The sequence below is a fragment of the Stegostoma tigrinum genome, chromosome 19 (genome assembly GCF_030684315.1).
Source record: "Stegostoma tigrinum isolate sSteTig4 chromosome 19, sSteTig4.hap1, whole genome shotgun sequence".
Classification (NCBI taxonomy): domain Eukaryota; kingdom Metazoa; phylum Chordata; class Chondrichthyes; order Orectolobiformes; family Stegostomatidae; genus Stegostoma; species Stegostoma tigrinum.
Window position 1 is genome coordinate 51,844,522 of NC_081372.1, and position 17,808 is coordinate 51,862,329.

Genomic DNA, 17,808 nt, shown 5'->3' on the forward strand with positions numbered 1-17,808 from the left:
TGATAGGGTTCCCCTTATCCTCACCTACCATCCCACCAGCATTCACATCCAGAAGATCATCAGACACCATTTCCGCCACCTCCGGTGAGATTCCACCACCAAACACACATTCCGCTCCCCTCTCTTGTCCGCCTCCTGCAAGGAACGTTCCCTCCAGGAAACCCTGGCCCATACTTCCTTCATCCCCAACACCTCCCCAAAGCCCTACGGCACCTTCCCCTGTAACCGGTGACGGTGCAATACCTGCCCATTTACCTCCTCCCTCCCCAGTATCCAAGGGCCCAAACATACCTTCCAGGTGAAGCAACACTTCACTTGCTCTTCCAAGAATCTAGTCTACTGCATTCACTGCTCACAATGTGGTCTCCTCTACACTGGGGAAACAAAGCGTAGACTCGGCGACCGCTTCACAGAACACCTATGTTCTACTTGCACAAAAGACCCTGAACTGCCTGTTGCCTGCCACTTCAATGCACCACCCTGCTCCCTGGCCAACATCTCTGTCTCTGGCTTGCTACAGTGTTCCAGTGAAGCCCAGCACAAGCTGGAGGAACAACATCTCATTTTCTGCTTGGGGACCCTACGGTCCTCCAGACTCAATACTGAATTCAATAATTTTAGGGCCTAAACTCCTCCGTGTCCCAGCCCCCCACCCCACACGCCAGGCCTTGTTACCACATAGCCTGCCACTCCACACGCACCCCCCTCCCCCCATTGTTCGTCACTAACAGTCCCCATTAACAACTATTCACCCTCTCGGCCTGATCGTTAGCAACTCCTTTGTCTGTCCAACCATCTTTCTCTCTCTTTGGGCTCTATCCTATCATTTTCTCCCTACCCCACCCACCTCCCTATTTTCTGCATATAAACTGATGTGTTCCCAGCCACCATCAGTTCTGAGGAAGGGTCACCGGACCTGAAATGTTAACTCTGAATTTTTCTTCACAGATGCTGCCAGACCTGCTGAGCTTTTCCTACAACGTTGGTTTTGTTCCTGATTTACAGCATCCACAGTTCTTTCGGTTTTTATTTAGTATCTACTGGGTATGGTGATAGCCCTACGAGTTAGCCCAAAAATCAATAAGGGATGCACTCCGTTTGAATGAATGACCAGTTGAGCTAAGCAATTGCTCGAAGGAATAAGTACGAGTGGGACGGATGCAGGATCATTTAATGGTACAGACTGTGAATATGCCGGGGAACTAAGTAAAGAGTTACACATGATTCTGAAGGAAGCCAAGGACAGTCAGGTGGCTAACAACATAGAGCGAGATCAACAGTTTGTCTCTTGGTCCCTGTGATTATCAATGTAATGATAAAGGTGGGGCCAGAGCACAGCGGATTCCAGTCGCAGAGTCCCGGCCTTTTTTGAGGAAATGTACAGGTGATATGTGTGTGATTATAGATATGAAAATGTGGAGTAGATGGAAACACTAAACATAATTAAAACTGTATGAGAGTTCTATAGATCTTAACAATGTCCCAACTGGTCGGGGTCAGCCTTAATACTGTTACAGGGATCTGTTGGTCTTCATGATGCTTATGGGGTCAGGGGAGGTGCTGACAGTGAACACAGAAGATAACACGTGCTGACATCCTGGGCAATACGTTCAGCTGCTCATGGAAGGGACAGGAGAATGGATCGGATACAGGAACATTCGCTATTCACCGTACTCATTATAGTGCAATCCACGGGCAATGGCACTATCATTATCACCCTAGAAAGACAGGGCAGTGTGAAACTGGGAATATTCCTGACAGTCGGGAGTTTACCAGATGAACTGGGTCCTAAATCCGGGAATGGTTCTGAAGGGAAGCTGGGCATTGGAGGAGTATGTGATCTCACTACGTGGTCAGAGATTTGGTTTTCCGTGTGTGAACCTGATGTAATGTACATAACTCCAACCACTTTCACCACAAAAACTAAATGTAGAACCATCGATACAACTGGCAGTGGGATGGACTCTGCTCCCTGTGTTTGTGGGGGAGTCCGGACTTATCGGTCAATAATGTCAACAACTCTGTGGACATTTAATTGATAGACTGAGGATTCTTACTACTTGTGGAGATCATACGCCTCCCCATTATCCGAAAATGATATTTCCCCGGATACCGACAAAAAGTGCACTGGGAGATATTGAAGGATTTCTTTGGAGTGCAAAGTCAATAGTTAATTCAGTGCAACAATTTCAGTTAAAAAGCTGTTCCTCCTAGGTTACGTGGCATCTGAGTGCCATCCACCACCAGTGATATTGTAAGCTAGTTGATATGATATTCTTCCCAAGGTGATTAATCCAATGATGGAGTCCTATCAGCATCACCCTTTTGTATTTTGGGATATACTTTGTTGTGGTGGTTCTGCTAATGCTGCAAAATTGGGTATGTCGTTTTGGCAGTGGTTTAGGAGTCCCAGAACCTTCATCACAGCCCCTGTACAGAAATTGGGTGTGAGGGAACACTTCCCGTTTGCCTGGATGAGTGCAGCTCCAACAACACTCAAGAAGCAAAGCAGCATATTGATTAGAACCACAGTCACAAGCAGTCAATTCCTCAATCACCAACTTAATAGTAGCAACATGTACCATCTACAGAGTGCACTAAAAAAATTCACCAAGGACCTTTCGACAGAACCTTCTAAACCTATTGCCGCTGGTACCAAAGAGGACAAAGGCAGTAAGTATATGGGAACACCACTACCTGCTAGCTCCCCTCTCAGCTACTCATCATCCTGGCTTGGAAATATACCTCCATTCCCTCAGTGTCATTGGGTCAAAATCCTGGAACATCCTCCCCAAAGGCTTTGTAAACCTACCTGCACCAGATGGACTGCAGTGGCTCAAGCCATTCAACACCTTCTCAAGGGCAACTAGAACTGGATAATAAACACCGGCATGGCCAGTGATGACATTCTGTGAATGAATTTTTAAAAAGTAACTTCAAAATGAGAATGGACAGGTGTCAAGAACAACCTGCTTGGCAGACGACCCTTATCCAGAAGCAGCCATTCACAGAATCTGGCCTGGAGAGGTGGAGAAATCTCATAAAGATGATAGAATCATGGAACTTCCAAGAAGCATTCCCCATGCTGGGTTTTCAATGAGCGCCTTCTCTATTTAGGAATCTTGCAGAGTGGCTTCTTTGTGCCTGGATGACAAAGAAGGTGCAATCAACTGCTCCCTGGATCTACAAGAACCTATTAGTCACTAATATCCTGATATCCTCTGTACCAAACTAACCCATCTTACTCTACTGAACTCACCCTTCATTTTAGGGTGTCTGTATCCTCCCTGATGGTGTGATGATCTACCAATAGTGAGATGCCACTCTAGTTCACATTTGATACATGGAATGATCTAGTTGTAAAACACTTCATGGTAACAATGACCTTGAAGGGAGACAGCTATGGAATCTGAGGCATTAAGTCATTCTGCATCATGCCCACTGCCATCCTTCCGTATTGCTGTAGTCCTCCCCAGCACTGGAATAGTTGTTTGCACGTAGGTGACACAGTGGTGTTACAATTGCCATAATTTTCCCTTGCAGTTTGTCACTGTGCTTCTCTAGCCTCCCTCCCGCTTTAGCCAGGAGGATGCTTCTCTGAAGCTCATCTTCCACTCTGCCTGATGTCAGAGTAGCCTGTTATTATCTGAACTCCCTCCATTGCTGTTTTTTAATTCATCAATGCTTCCTGTACCAACTGCTGTTGCACAATCTTACAAGACTATCTTTTATTTTAGTTTATTTTTGATTGTGGACTGCATTGGGAAAAGGTCTGTTTCACAGTAAAGAACTGTGGATGGAACTGCTACATTCTTACAATGAAATCACTGAAACCCATTATAAGCAGTGTTTACACTGCTGCCTTATTCCAGTTGTTGGGGAGAATGTGCGTTAGACTGGCTAACATCAGGGAGAATTTATTAAGACAACAAAGTGTGGAGCTGGATGAACACAGCAGGCCAAGCAGCATCTTTGCTAAGATGCTGCTTGGCCTGCTGTGTTCACCCAGATCCACACTTCGTTACCTCAGATTCTCCAGCATCTGTAGTTCCCATTATCTTTGGGAGAATTTACAATATGAGATTTGGCTGCATTTCAGCATTCTGAAGGGATTTTCTCCATGATAGTCCAACCTCAGTCATCCACAGCAGATTAATCCATTCCTGGGACTCCTTTCCAGCCAAATACAGTAACTGTAACCCCTAGCCTTTAATCTCCTTCCTCCTCAAGACCCTAAACACCCCTTCCAGGTGAAAGATTGATTTCCATGTATTTCTTTTAATTGAGTCTTACTGTATACTACACCTGTTGTCTTTTGGACAAAAGAAAGATCTGTGATACAATGGAAGACAAAGGAGATTGGTAACAGAGCACACTGCCTTTGGAGGTCAAAGGAAATTGTGATGGGACAAGAAAATAAATAAGCAAAAATGAACCTAGAGCAGATGCGCTGCTAGCTAAAACAAAAGTTTTAAAAAAGGAAAGAAAAGGAAACAAAACAGGTGGCAGTGTAAAATAGAGTGAAATGTTTGAGTCCAGAAGACTATTTCTTTGGGACAATGCAGCAGGCCAAGTCGACGTCAGCCTGAGAGCTTTGCAGGGTATCAAAATGACACATTACTCAAAACTCAGGGACATTTTGGTGAGCTGTGCCGAAGTGTTCAGCAAAATGGTCTTCCAGGCTGTGTGTTTGGTCTTTCCATTATACAAATTAATTGTGTGCAGCCTTACTGAGTGATGTCATTTTTTCATTGAGCCATTCTAGAGCAGCCAGGAAAAGTGCCACAGGTAAAGTAGCCCTTCCACGTCTTGTGCCTCTGTACTTGAGTAAACGTGATAATAAAATCTAAATCTAAATTAATTCAAATCTTCACTAATTAGTACAAAATAATTTACCCCACTTCACTTATGATTAATGTTTTGGGCTTCACACAGTGTGGCCAAATCTCAGATTGCAACAGTTCTCATTAATGCTCACATGGACCTTATACATTGGGATTGAGCTGTTGGACTGAATGACTGTATTTGTGCTTAAGTACTATGATCTGTGTAGCACTACACCAGCACTATCCTTACTTAATCTACATGTGAATGCCTATGCAATGATGTGCACATTTAACTGACCTAATACTGATGCTTCTTGGAAACTAAATGAACTAAATAATAACATGACAGTAATTTCTTCAACTTCTATTCATACAATTTGAGAATGTGTTTGAAATGTTTGATGCTGATGGTGGTGGTGATGTAATTGAGGAAGTGGATGAAGATGGTAAGAAAACATTTCTCAATATTACTTTGCAATTTCACTTTGTTCAAAAGTCATTTCATTCTCAAATGTTCATGCTTAACAATAGACATATCTTATACTTCAGTGTGCTCTTAATTTAGGAAGGGGCATCATTGATTTTGAAGAGTTGGTGGTCATGATGGTGAGGCAGATGAAAGAGGAGGAGAAAGGAAAAATGAAGAAGAGTTGGCGAATTTACTCCAAGGACTTGATCTGTGAGTTTCATATTTTACAAATTTGGTTGAACTATGACCATGCAGAAATTCCATTTTGAGGCAGTAATTTCAACATTGTACACATTGAAAAATGGAAGAATTTGGTTAAAGATCAGCACCACAAATAGAACAGCACACCTACTTGGACATAGATATAGGGTAGGGCCGGCTAGCTCAGTTACCTGGACAACTGGCTTGCAGTACAGAGTGGCACTGACAGTGTGGATTTAGTTCCTGCAGGTTATCATGAAGGACTCTCCTTCTCAACCCTCAGCTGAAGCATGGTGACCCATGGGTTAAACTCACCACCAGTCATCTCTCTATAATGAGACAGCAGCCTATGAACTGGTGAGACGATGGTGACTTTACCTTTAAATTAATGTAACTAAGCCATTTTAGCAATGAAGTACATCTATTATACAAACAAACTACTGCAGAAGCTGGTAACTGGAAATAATAATAGGAAATATCAGTAGGTTTAGCACTGTCCAAACAGGAGGAAAAACAGAGATAGTAGGAATTGCTGATGCTGGAGTATCTGAGATAACACGGTGTGAAGCTGGATGAACACAGCAGGCCAAGCAGCATCAGAGGAGCAGGAAGGTTTGACGTTTCGGGTCGAGATTCTTCTTCAGATGTAGATGCAGATTCACATGTAGATTAAGTAAGGATACTGCTGGCGTAGTGTTAGACAGATCATAGTACTTAAGCACAAATACAGTCGTTCAGTCCAACAGCTCAATCTCAATGTATAAGTTCCATGTGAGCATTAATGAGAACTGTTGCAATCTGAGATTTGGCCACACTGTGTGAAGCCCAAAAGAAGAAGAGCCTCGACCCGAAACGTCAAACTTTTCTGGTCCTCTGATGCTGCTTGGCCTGCTGTGTTCATCTAGAAGGAAAAACACATTGTGTTTTGAGTCCAACGTAACATCTTCAGCACTGCAGTGAGGTAGAAATATCAAAACATTTGGTGCTAGTAACATCTCTGACAGAACTAGCAACTGTGAAACATGCATTGAGCCTTGGTTCATCTGCATTGTATATCTCATACAATGCCTTTCATCATTTTATACAAAGGATATAGAGGCATTAGAGATGGTTCTTACAGGATTTACAATTATGATACCAGAAATTTTATGGTACGCACATCAGGAAAGGATTAACAGTTGAGTGTATTTCGATTTCATTATAGACAAAGGGGAGATCCATGGAGATCTACAAAATGCATAATTGTTTTGATAGTTTGGACTGACTACATGCTTTCACGTGAGAGAGATGGTGGAATAATGGAAACGTCAGTAAATTAGCTAGCCAGTGGTTCACATTAATGCTCCAGTTCAGAGGCTCAAGTCTCATCCTGCCAGTCAGCAAAAAGGGAACATAAAGCTAATACCTGTGACAACTCTTATTGATGGTTGTGAAATCTAGTGGTTCACCAGTATCCTTTGAGGATGAAAATGAGCATCCTTACCTAGCTGGCTTAAACATGACCACAGACCAACTGAAGTGTGTCTGATTCTTAACTACACTCTGAAATGACTGAACAAGCAATGCTGTTGAAGAACAATTAGCCGTGGGCAACAGTGCTATCCTTGCAGGAACACCCTGATCCATGTAAAAAGATATGGAGAACATAACTCGAGACTATAAGCAGAAACTATTCAGAAAAGCTTTCACAATCAAAAATGTGGAAAACAGAGAGTATGTTTAAAGATTATAATTGCAATTAAAAGGAAGCTAAATAAGATTGAAAGAACAGGAGGTCACAATCACAGAGTATTTTTAATAACTTTCAGACTATAGGGCACAATATTCAATTAAAGTCATGAGTAATCTCAGAAAGGAAGTTTAGCTTGCTTTAAAAAATTTAATAACTTTGGACTAGGGTTTCTGAAGCTCTTTCCTGAGATGTTCACCCTTAGAACTGTTCTACACCAGTGATTAAAATGGATTATCCTTGATAAGATTATGTAATAGAAACTTCCAGACTGGAAGGAAGTGACATTAGATGCATCTGATCTTTTCTCATGTGGAAACTTCCACTTTGCTAAAGCAGATTACTGAATTGGAGACGTGCATATTTTTCCTGTTGTCTCCAGGAATGCTAATAGTGTCATTGAACCTGACCAGCTGAATCAAATAACCCTGATTGATGGGGAACATGCTACAGATGAGGAAATTGATGAACCCATGAGGGACGGAGAAAAGATAACGCTGGAAAACTTGACAGTATGTACAAATAATAAAATGAATTAAATTAATTGGCAATCTTAAAATTGTTTTCTGTTGAATATTCAAAATACATATGTTTTCAATCAAGGCTAAGGAGGTGTTGAACTGGATGAACACAGCAGGCCCAGCAGGATCAGAGGAGCAGGAAAGCTGATGTTTCAGGCCTAGACCCTTCTTTGGAAATGTTCTGAAGAAGGGTCTAGGCCCAAAATGTCAGCTTTCCTGCTCCTCTGATGCTGCTTGGCCTACTGTGTTCATTCAGCTCTACATCCTGTTATCTCAGATTCTCCAGTGTCTGCAGTTCCTACTAGCTCTGTTTCCAATCAATTTTGTTTTTCCTTTACAGAATTGGTGATGATGATTAAGAACATCCAGTAAATTACCAAGCTTCCTCAGTAATCATTGCTGTCTCATTTTTTAGAATGTATTTGCACCACTCAGATACAAAATCAATTGCTCCTATTGTCTTAAGGCTCGGCTGTGCTTCCAAGATCGCCGAGCATAAATGATTCAATAGTTTAATGAATTGTGTATTGTTGCCCTTCTGTTACCAGCTGATCAGACATATGAACTATACATGATAATTGCAAAGAGCTCAAAATCTGTTACACAGGACTGGAACTACACATGAAACAGAGAGCATCGTAGTTGCTTCATTTCATGGCCAGTGAGGAAGAAGCAACCTCCTATGTATGAAACTCTGAATGGATTTGCTACCACCATAGAACACAACACAGTGTATACAAAAGCCTTTTCAATGAAGTTAATGACAGCAGGTCCCAGTGTCAGACTGGAGACTGCAATGTTGCATTCACAGTTAAGAGGGCTTCCATAGTTCCATCTATTGCACAGCAAGCTGCTGTCGGTGAAAGTTCACTCAAATGATTGGCATGAATAAGCTGTTGTGCAATTATGTTCAATCAGTGAACCCCTGCAGTGTGGAAGCTGGGCATTCAGCCTCTGAAGTCTACACCGGCCCTCTGAAGCGGAGCATCACTTCTCTTACCCTTAAATTCTGCATTTCCCATAGTTAATACACCTATCCCTGCCCATTCTTGGACACAATGAGCAAATTTGCCTGGTTTCAGTCAGCCTAACTTGCATATCTTTGGATAGTGGGAGGAAACAGGAGCACCTGGAGAAAACCCACACAGACAGTTATGCAAGGGTAGAACCAAATCCATGTCCAGGCACTGTGAGGCAGCAGTGCTACCCACTCAGCTGTCTTGCCAGCCTTAACGTTTAAGCCAGGAGGGTGGGGGGGAAGGAGGAGGAGGAGGGTGGGGGGGAAGGAGAATGGGATCATGTCTCATTCCTCATGTCCATTTTCCTGTGTTTTATCTGTAATTTGTAGTTCACACTTACAATGTACGCTTTGGAGCTTCCTATCCCTCAAGGCCTCGTGACATCAACAACCTCCTTTAAAAATAGTTTCACCATTGACCAAGTTCCTGAGTATGAGCGGCTCACATCTCAGGTAGGCCTAAGTCGTTGACATTCAGTACAACCTGGGAGTATTTTGTGGTCCATGTTGTAGAGTAGGACACATTTGTCCCTTAACACCATACACTTGCAAGCTCATCGGCACGGTCAGAACACCTGGATGACTCAGCTGTGGTAGTTATCAGAGTAGTGGTACTGATGCTGTTAGAGTCTTGTTATTGTGGAGGGGGTTAATAGGAGCTACAATCTCTCACCTCCACAACATTATCACATGATATAGTCTTCCCCCATTTAATGCCTTTGTGTTTTCTGTTGCACCTTATTATAATTGGAACATTAGCCATTCTACATGATCTATATGATTTTGTAGTCACATCCATCCATGTATGTTTACACATACAATGCCCTTTTTGCCATCTTTCACATTTGTGAGTATTTCAAACAGCAAAATCATTTTCTCAGTCACTGCTTGAAGTGCTCAATTTACACTCTTCTTATTATTATTTGCTATCCAGTTCCTCACTTGGGGCGATTTCCCTGACCCAGTGTTGTGAGCCAGAAAGGTCTGGTTCTGAGTCTGAAAGTGGGACTGTCGTGCTCTCTTTCTGAATCAATCAGAGTTTTGATACCCCCGATTGGTGCAACGGGTACCCTATAGTTCCCATAGGCTGGAGGTTGGGCTTCACCAGGCCCCTTCTGTGTTGGGACTTGTTCTTCTCCCTCTCCCCAGAGATGCTGTGGCTCTTTCTCTTTTGGTAGCCAACCCTTCACACATCATCATCAGCAGAGCTGCTGGTGTATCCATTATTTAGCTGCATCTTTCTGTTTTGCTGTGGGCTTGTTGGGGACCTGACGTGTTTTCCTTTTGTACTTGTTTCTCACTAAGATCCACTTCCTCAGCCACCTTCATTTCCTCCTCCTCCATTGAAGCAGCAGATATTTTCTGTCTCCTCTATTGTTCAGATGGTGTTTGGCTCGGTTGCACCTCTGCACTGGTTGCCTTTACCTCCTCTTCGGCCTGTCCCTCCTTCTGGATGCCCCTTGTTTCAGTTTTATTGCCTGACGTTGGCACCTACTGTTCTTTGGGAATCCATGGCTCCCACTTCCTCTTCTGACCATCTGAGCAATACGTGACACTCCACATCCCCACCCATCTTGGGCATTCCTTGTACAGGTTGGCTGCTGGCAATTCTTAATCAGTTGGCCCTCCTGTTTGCATTTCCTGCAGAGGGTCCCTATTCAGACCACTGCCATGTGCCCAGACCTCCTGTACGTTTGGTACCCACTAAGCTGCCCTGTGTACATCAGACAGTCTTGGCGCATCCTGTAGTGAAGCTGGAGGGATGGTGGGAGGATGTTCCCACTGGGCCTTCACCTTCAGGGCCACCTTGACCTGCTGATTGCTGGCCCAGATTCTGAGGGAATCCTGTTCTGGGTGGCACAGTGGTTAGCACTGCTGCCTCCAGTGCCAGGGACCCCAGGCTCAATGCCAGCCTCAGGAGACTACCTGTGTGGAGTTTGCACATTCTCCCTGTGTCTGGGTGGGCTTCCTCCAGATGCTCCGGTTTCCTCCCACAGTCCAAAGATGTGCAGGTTAGGTGTGTTGGCCATGTTAAATTGCTCGTAGTGTTCAGGGATGTGTAGATTAGGTGGGTTACAGAGGGATGGGTCTGGGTGGGATGCTGTGAGGTTCAGTATGGACTTGTTGGGCCGTAGGACCTGTTTCCACACTGTAGGGTGATTCTATTCTATGATTCTATGACTACATTGGTGCTGCCTCCTTCTAGCTGTATGTATCTTCCCAGGAATTTCAGGACATCTGCTGCCAGGATGTGAGAGTTGTAAAAATGAATCATGACAATCCAGCTCCTCTATGCAGGGAGATTGAACAATGGTGCCACACATAAGATGGGAGGTGACCCTCACCTTCATTCTCCTCAAATACCTTCAGCAGATGCGCACATCGCTTCACCCTCCTGCAGGTCATGCTGAAGTAGCCCCCAGTTGAGGAAATCCTACAGACAGAAAATATCTGCTGCTTCAACCCTGCAACAATCCAATAGGAGTCTCTTCACAAAGAAGGTCTGGTCAGCTGGCGATCCTTCTTCCATCTTCTTCACAGTCACCCTGACTGTACTGCAGAATCCCCCATCCTGGGATGCAGGCATTAGCAGGAGCAATAGAGATCAGAGATAATGGGAACTGCAGATGCTGGAGATTCCAAGATAATAAAATGTGAGGCTGGATGAACACAGCAGGCCAAGCAGCATCTCAGGAGCACAAAAGCTGACGTTTCGGGCCTGGACCCTTCATCAGAGAGGGGGATGGGGGGAGGGAACTGGAATAAATAGGGAGAGAGGGGGAGGCGGACCGAAGATGGAGAGTAAAGAAGATAGGTGGAGAGGGTGTAGGTGGGGAGGTAGGGAGGGGATAGGTCAGTCCAGGGAAGACGGACAGGTCAAGGAGGTGGGATGAGGTTAGTAGGTAGCTGGGGGTGCGGCTTGGGGTGGGAGGAAGGGATGGGTGAGAGGAAGAACCGGTTAGGGAGGCAGAGACAGGTTGGACTGGTTTTGGGATGCAGTGGGTGGGGGGGAAGGGCTGGGCTGGTTGTGTGGTGCAGTGGGGGGAGGGGATGAACTGGGCTGGTTTAGGGATGCAGTGGGGGAAGGGGAGATTTTGAAACTGGTGAAGTCCACATTGATACCATATGGCTGCAGGGTTCCCAGGCGGAATATGAGTTGCTGTTCCTGCAACCTTCGGGTGGCATCATTGTGGCAGTGCAGGAGGCCCATGATGGACATGTCATCAAGAGAATGGGAGGGGGAGTGGAAATGGTTTGCGACTGGGAGGTGCAGTTGTTTGTTGCGAACTGAGCGGAGGTGTTCTGCAAAGCGGTCCCCAAGCCTCCGCTTGGTTTCCCCAATGTAGAGAAAGCCGCACCGGGTACAGTGGATGCAGTATATCACATTGGCAGATGTGCAGGTGAACCTCTGCTTAATGTGGAATGTCATCTTGGGGCCTGGGATGGGGGTGAGGGAGGAGGTGTGGGGACAAGTGTAGCATTTCCTGCGGTTGCAGGGGAAGGTGCCGGGTGTGGTGGGGTTGGAGGGCAGTGTGGAGCGAACAAGGGAGTCACGGAGAGAGTGGTCTCTCCGGAAAGCAGACAGGGGTGGGGATGGAAAAATGTCTTGGGTGGTGGGGTCGGATTGTAAGTGGCGGAAGTGTCGGAGGATAATGCGTTGTATCCGGAGGTTGGTAGGGTGGTGTGTGAGAACGAGGGGGATCCTCTTGGGGCGGTTGTGGCGGGGGCGGGGTGTGAGGGATGTGTCGCGGGAAACCAAGCGGAGGCTTGGGGACCGCTTTGCAGAACACCTCCGCTCAGTTCGCAACAAACAACTGCACCTCCCAGTCGCAAACCATTTCCACTCCCCCTCCCATTCTCTTGATGACATGTCCATCATGGGCCTCCTGCACTGCCACAATGATGCCACCCGAAGGTTGCAGGAACAGCAACTCATATTCCGCCTGGGAACCCTGCAGCCATATGGTATCAATGTGGACTTCACCAGTTTCAAAATCTCCCCTTCCCCCACTGCATCCCTAAACCAGCCCAGTTCATCCCCTCCCCCCACTGCACCACACAACCAGCCCAGCCCTTCCCCCCCACCCACTGCATCCCAAAACCAGTCCAACCTGTCTCTGCCTCCCTAACCGGTTCTTCCTCTCACCCATCCCTTCCTCCCACCCCAAGCCGCACCCCCAGCTACCTACTAACCTCATCCCACCTCCTTGACCTGTCCGTCTTCCCTGGACTGACCTATCCCCTCCCTACCTCCCCACCTACACCCTCTCCACCTATCTTCTTTACTCTCCATCTTCGGTCCGCCTCCCCCTCTCTCCCTATTTATTCCAGTTCCCTCCCCCCATCCCCCTCTCTGATGAAGGGTCCAGGCCCGAAACGTCAGCTTTTGTGCTCCTGAGATGCTGCTTGGCCTGCTGTGTTCATCCAGCCTCACATTTTATTATCATTAGCAGGAGCAATAGCTCTGGTTAGCTGGTCACTGAATTGGTGTTAGGGTAAAGCCAGTGTAAGAGCCCACCAATTTCAGCTCAACTCAGTTGACAGTCCTCCAGGCTCCGATCCAGCAATGATCTCACAATCTTCTATGATGAAGGTTCTTAGCTCAGACTCTGGGCCAATATGTGTCCACTACCAGGTAAGCATAAAGAAAGAACAAAGCACAACTGGAATAAAACACTCAACTGTAGCCACACCATCTATCGTTGTTACTGCCTGAAAAAAACAGTACTACTCCTATTACAAAATAAGGGTGGCAAGAAAGTATTGGTGAATTGAATGTAAGAAAGGCTGGGGGTGGAGAAGCTTAAAATGGTTAATTTAAAATTCGGGACAGAAACCAATTCCCAATTATGTGGACCAAAAATTGTGGCCAATGAATTAGCTGTTTATTGCAGCTGTTGAAATATATTCATATCTTTTGAACAGATTTCTGTTTTTTTTTCTGTACATACATTTTAATCAACAAGAATGAACCTAATATGTACATAATTTTGTAAACAATTGCAGACCTTAGCTTATGGCAAAACAAAGGCACCAGTGTTTTGCACAGGCAAAGATGTGAACACTGAGCAGGAAGTAACCTAAACCAAGCAACATATCGCATTGCACTTCCTAGTTCTTGACATGTTTTCCCCTCACTGTTTATCAATCCTGGCGTTGTGATCACAGGAATGCCATGTCAAATTCCCTGTTTGGAAATGTTTGTATTTTGCCTCTGGATTTGGGAAGTGGTCGAAGTGACAGGAAAATGCACCGAGGACAGGCACAATCCTCGTGGACTGTTGCTGCTTTGCAATTACATTTGTAAATTCGAGTTAACGTTTTAGGAAGCACAAGGTTATTGGTAACACAAATTTGACTGAAATTCATTGCACACGGTGACAACACTTCTTCTATGCACAGCGTCGCAAAGTTATACACACCTCTAACTTGAGAATCAGCAAGACAAAAGGGAAATATATCCTGATGCTCCTACAGTGGGCTTTCCTTTATAAGCCTTTGCCTCACGTTCAAAAATCTAGCTGTAGTATCTCAGTTTTTCCGCTCACATTGTCCGCGTGAATTATATCAACTCCCTTTGTTTTTAGAAAGGAAATTGGAAAACATCACAAACTATTCTAATCAAATCAATGCAATTATTAAATATGTTCCATTCGACAAAGAGGCGACGATCACATTATTAACATTGGGATATACTGTTTTGGTCAAAGGATTGGAATCCATTTGCCAAGGCACCCTGAGCAATTTGCTGCTTAGGTCTATTCTCGCGCCTGTTTATTGAAATTACTGCGTCCAGTCGTTTCATATACGGCGTGTCCACTGTTTAACATCATTTTTATTTCTGAGTTGATGAAAAATTCTAGGTGACTATACTGTATACTAATTGATGGAGAGTAGCGAGTTGTAGTAAAAAAAAGCTGCCTCCTGGAATTTGTCATTTTTAATTCTGAACGTTGTGTTATAGAACGAAGGATTTTTCAGTAAACGGTGTCAGATTGTGCAATTCAAAAGCAGAAGGGACAGTTCACGAACTTTACTTTCTATTATTTTCCCCTAAATGCCTATATTCAGTTTTTAATTAGTACTGAATTACTAATGTATCTCCCGCCCAGGCAGTACATTGACAACTCTGTGAAAAATGTTACACATCACTTGTTCATTTATCTCACAGCAGAGCTTTAACTAGTCCTCTTCCTAATTACAGAGGTGAAAAAAAGTGAAATTTTGGCAGGAAGAAAAGAACAATAAAGGAGCATGTTATCCAAATGATGAGTGAACGCAGATCTTTGAAACGTACAAGGATCTGGGTGCTGTACTGAATTAATTGCGAAGGGCTAGTGTGCAAGTACAGGAAATAATTAGGAGCGTTCAAACTCCAAAGATTTACAGACTTGTTGGATTAGCGATAGTAAATGTGGGATTACAGTGATAAAGTGGGGGGCTGGATCTTGGTGGGATGCTCTTCGGAGGATCGGTGCAGGTATGGGCCGAATGGCCTCTTTCTGCACGCTAAACCCAACCCGTGTTGCTAGAATGTAATGCTTATTGCGATGGGAGGTGAATACAAGAATGGGAAGATTATAAGACCATAAGACATAGGAGTGGAAGTAAGGCCATTTGGCCCATCGAGTCCACTGCGCCATTTAATCATAACTGATGGGCATTTCAACTCCACTTACCTGGACTCTCCCCGTAGCCCTTGATTCCTTATGAGATCAAGAATTTATCAATCTCCGCCTTGAAGGCATTTAACGTCCCGGCCTGCACTGCGCTCCGTGGCAATGAATTCCACAAGCGCACCACTCTCTGGCTGAAGAAATGTCTCTTCATTTTCGTTTTAAATTTAGCCCCTCTAATTCTAAGGCTGTGCCCTCGGGTCCTAGTCTCCCCACCTAACGGAAACAACTTCCCAGCGTCCACCCGTTGGAAACAATTCAGAAAAGGTTAATACTTGCAATATGTGTAGTCTGATGAAGAATGGCTGGAAAGGCTTGGCTTGTATCTGTTGGAATTTTGAATAGTACGGTGTGATGTGATCGAAACATGAGATTCTGGGCTATTTGGACAGTTTGGAAGCGGAGAGGATGTTTCCTCTTGCGGAAGAATGTAGAACCGGGGTGTTGCACAATTAAGGCAAAGTTTTTTTTTCGTAATCTAAAGACTTCCAACCCATTATTCCTGAAAAGGCCGAGAAGCAGAGTCTGAATATATTTAAGATAAAGGTAGATAGATTCCTGGTCAGTAAAGTTTGAAGAGTGAGGAAGCTTGAGATTTCTAAAGATGCTCCAGTGGCCTCCTGTTCCTCATTCGAATGTTCCTTGGCATTCCATTCGCTATTCCATTTATGATGATGCTTTTTGAATTCCCCAATAATTACGGATATTCCCACATTAAAAAAAGTTGTATAATGTAACACAGAAGAGAGCCTTAGGCCCATCGAGTCTGAGTCAACCTATCTACACGAACAACTACATTAAATATGGTAAATTTGACGTCATTAATGCTACTTTTCAGTTCCTTTGCTGTTTATAAACCCTGGCGTTTTAATCGCAGTAATATAACATCAAATGCCCCTGACAAGTTTTAAACGCTGTCTCTGGATCTGGGAAGTGGTTGAAGTGACACTGTTTTCTCCCAGCCTCAGTGGAAGCAAACAAAGTCGAAAATGCGCCGAGGACATACACAAGCAGGCGGACAATGTGAATAGAAAAGCAGTGAGACACGAGTGCCTACATTTTTCGATATCGGGTTCAAAGCATGAAGCATTTCCTCTTTGTGTTCGTGACGCAAATTATAGGCATACATATATGAATAAATTCTACGAAACACTATGCGCAGAAGAGCTGTCAGCATGAACCTCAGTCAAATCTATTATCAATTCTCAAACTGTGCTTCCTAAAATATTCATACAAATTTACTATCGCTAAACCTCCTTACCCCCAACACTTGTTTTATTTATTTCTAAATTTTAGATTTCCAGTAGGTATTCACGTTACATTTAAGTAATTTCACTCGAGTCGTGTGGTATGAGGGGTCACATCAACCTTCGTCTTATTTCCACGTGACATACCATCCATTTGAAATTATTATTTTTGCCGGCTCATCTGATCTGTGCTCCTCCAGCTCTACACTGGGTTATTCCTTAAAACGCAACACCGTGGTGTAGATACTGAATGAATTCGGCTAACTGGGCAAAGGTGAACTCTTAACGTTGTTTCACACATCTCCAAACTGAATTCAAACCACAAGCTCAAACTGAATAAAAACCGAAAGAACTGCCGATGCTGGAAATCAAAACAAAAAGTAGAAATTGTCAGAAAATCTCAGCAGGTCTGGCGTCATCTGTAGGGGGAAATCAGAGTTGACGTTTCTGGTCCAGTGACCCTACTTCAGAAATGAGCACAAACTCAACCTAACGGGATTTGCTCAAGACAGGGCTGTACGCTTTGATTGCGCCCAATTTTCCATCATCCCACTGTCCTGCTACGGAAGGCGTTTCAAAAAGTAGGTTATTTCAATACCCACCGGTTGTAACCCAGCTAGAATATTTTATTGAGTCTGCACCAGACTGACCATTAAACTTTATTATAAAGTTGAATAAAATTCTGATACAAGGATTGTTGGTCAAAAGTCGTTGATAATGTGCATTTGAGAAGGTGCCACCAAAGTGGTGCTGCAGATCGTGCCAGGAATCGAGTGGCGACAGCGTTGGGTCAGCTGTTTTGAGACACCATCGTGCCGTGAGCCTGGGATAGGGACAAAACACGGCGTCCAAACAAAATTAAAATTCCGGCTGCTGCTGCTGTAAGCGGGCGTGTATTTCAGAAAGATCGGGATTTTCCGAGGGTCCAATTCATCTTCAGCCCGAACTGCGTGAGAGGGGTCGCTATAATAGGAAGCTTCGATAGTGATAATTTCCTCGTCGATAATTGTAGCCATCACGGTAGTCAAATCCAGATTGGGGGCAAGGGAGAGGTCGTTCGAAAATCCGCAATAATTGTACCTGCTTAGACCGGAATCATCCCTAACCTTCTGGAGTTGCT